The sequence below is a fragment of the Pseudopipra pipra genome, unplaced genomic scaffold, assembly GCF_036250125.1.
Source record: "Pseudopipra pipra isolate bDixPip1 unplaced genomic scaffold, bDixPip1.hap1 HAP1_SCAFFOLD_198, whole genome shotgun sequence".
NCBI classification, from domain to species: domain Eukaryota; kingdom Metazoa; phylum Chordata; class Aves; order Passeriformes; family Pipridae; genus Pseudopipra; species Pseudopipra pipra.
The window spans coordinates 45,001-47,500 of record NW_026990677.1 but is presented as its reverse complement, the minus strand read 5'-3'; the positions used below and the strand labels follow the sequence as shown (position 1 = coordinate 47,500).

Genomic DNA, 2,500 nt, shown 5'->3' with positions numbered 1-2,500 from the left:
GGGAGGCGGGGGTGACCCCCGCCCCCGGCGCTCACGCCCCGCACGCGCGCGGCAGCACGGCACGGTACCCGCGCGGTACCCACCCGCAGACAGCCGCCCGCGCGGGGGGGAGACCGGGGGCGAGGCCCGCGCCTCGCCTCCCCTTTTCCCTCGCTGCCCTGCGCGCCCTTTCGCTCGCGCGCGCCCTCTCTCCCCGACCGCCGCGCGCCGGGACCCGCCGACGCTCCGACGTCGCCGCCGACGCCGAAGCCCGGCGGCGGGTCCCGCGCCGGGACGAACTCCGCCCCAGCGGCTCGCTCCGAGAGCGGGGAGCTACGGAGCGCTCCCCGAGTCTGCATTTAGGGGGACGAAGGCCCCCCCCGCCCGGACGGGCGGGCGGGCCTGCGAGGCGCCCCAGCCGCGCCGCCGGGGAACGCGCCCCCGGCCGGCGATTGATCGTCAAGCGACGCTCAGACAGGCGTAGCCCCGGGAGGAACCCGGGGCCGCAAGTGCGTTCGAAGTGTCGATGATCAATGTGTCCTGCAATTCACATTAATTCTCGCAGCTAGCTGCGTTCTTCATCGACGCACGAGCCGAGTGATCCACCGCTAAGAGTTGTCTGACTTTCGGCACCGCCCCGCGCGCGCGGAGGGGCCGGGACCGCCCGCGTCGAGCGGCCCCTCGTTCGGCGAGGACGTCGCGCCTCGCTTGACCGCACCGTCACATAACGCGCACGAGCGAAGGAGAGGCGGGGGGAAACCCCGCCGGGCTCCCGAGGACGACGGCAGAGGCGGGGAGCCCGCGCTCCCGGCCGAATCCCCCCCTGCGGCGATCGACGGCGCCGCGGGGGAGAAACGCGCCTCGCGCCGCCTCGAGAGGCGGCCCAGGCGCCCGGGCTCGGCCCGGCCTCCGCGCGGAGAGCGGCGGCGCGCGCCGGACCGCGCGCCGCCCGTCCTCCCGGCCCCGCCGGGAACGACGCGCCCGCGGCGCGGGGCGCGACCCTCGGGCCGCGCTCGCCGCTCCTCTCTCGCCTTCGCGGCCGCCCGACGCCGCCCCCTCGGGGCCGCGGGCAAAGGCCGCCGCCTCGCCGGCGGACCGCCGCGCCGCCCGGACGAGCTCGGCGGACGGCTCCGCCGCCTCCGCCGCCGGCCGGGCGGGTCGGCGCCGGCAACTCGAGCCGGCGTCGGCAGCGCCCGAGGCCGGCCGGACGACGGCCCGCCGCCGCCGCTGGCGCGGAGGCCCTGCCGGCACCGCCGCCGCCGCTCGGCGCCCTCGACCCCCTTTCGGCGGCCGCGCGCCCGGCGGAAGGCGGGCGGCGCTCGGCCGGGGGGGACGGGGCCCCCTCGGCCGCCGCCGCGCCGCTTCGCCGCGGACGCGCGGCCCCCGGCCGGGGCGACGGGCGAGCGACGGGCGGGGCCCGGCACGGCGCTACCGCCGACGGCGGCGGGCGACTCCCGGCCGACCGTCCCGCTCGGGGGACACGCGCCGAGCGGCGACGCCGCCGCTCGGAAGCCGGCGCGCTCCCCGGACGGCCTGCGGGGACGGGGACGCCGCCCACCGGCGCTCGCCCGGGCGGGCGGGCGGGCGCGCGGCTCGGCGGCGGCCTCCTGCCGCCGCCTCGGGGGGGAGGCCGACGGCCGCGAGACGAGAAAGGAGGGCGGCGGGCCCGGCGGCCGCCACCCGCGCCGCCCTCGGCGGAGGGCACGCGCCCTCCGCCGCGGCGGCGGTCGCCCCCGGCGGGGGGGGCGGGCGGGACGGCGCGCGGCCGACCGCGCGCCGCCGCCGTCTTCTCCGCCGAGACCGGACCGCGGAGCGGGGGGGGCAGGGGACCCCGCCCCGGCACGGCCGCCCGCGCGGCGGGCGGGGACGAGCGCGGCCGGCGGACGCGGCCACCACCGCAGGGGATCGGCGGGAGTAGGCTCCCCACCCCTCAGTGGCACCGCGCCGCCGCCCGGCCGCCACCGCCCGGCCGCCGGCGTCCGGCCGCCCGAGTCTTTAAACCTCCGCCCGGCTCTCCCGGCGGCGGCTCTCGACCCCCGGCGGGGGGGCCTCGCCGGCCGCCCGGGCGCCGAGCGCTAGGTACCTGGCCCTGGGGCGAGGGAAACGACCTGCATGGCCCCGCGGGGGTGCCTCCCCCGCTGCCGCCCTCGGGGGAGCGTCCGCCCGCGGGGGCGCGCCCGACGTCCGCCACCACCACCGCCGCCTCCTGGCTCGGGGACCGGGGTTTCCCTCAGTAGCCCGGCACCGCCCCCGAGAGGACGCCTGCGGCTCGGACCGCCCCGCCGGCGCGGGGACGGCCGACCGGCCAACGGAGCTCGCCCCGCGCGCGGCCCGGAACGCCCCGCCCGGGCCCTCGCCCTGCCGCGCCGCCCCTGTGGGCCCGCTGCGGGCGGAGGGTCGGAGGAGCCGCCTCCCCGGAAGGCGCCCTCGCGCCCCCCCCTTCGCTTTCTCGCTTTCGGCCGTCGCTCGCCGGGCGCCGACGGCGCCGCTCGCTCCGCGCGCGCCCCGGGGGCCGCCCGCG

The 2,500-nt window shown here is 82.3% G+C and overlaps 1 non-coding gene across 1 annotated transcript; it reads right to left on the bottom strand.

The window, feature by feature from the left end:
* Positions 1-443: 443 nt before the first annotated feature.
* LOC135408144 (5.8S ribosomal RNA) lies at positions 444-596 on the bottom strand. Its single transcript, XR_010427274.1, has one exon. It is a non-coding gene; the product is annotated as a 5.8S ribosomal RNA (ribosomal RNA).
* Positions 597-2,500: the final 1,904 nt, after the last annotated feature.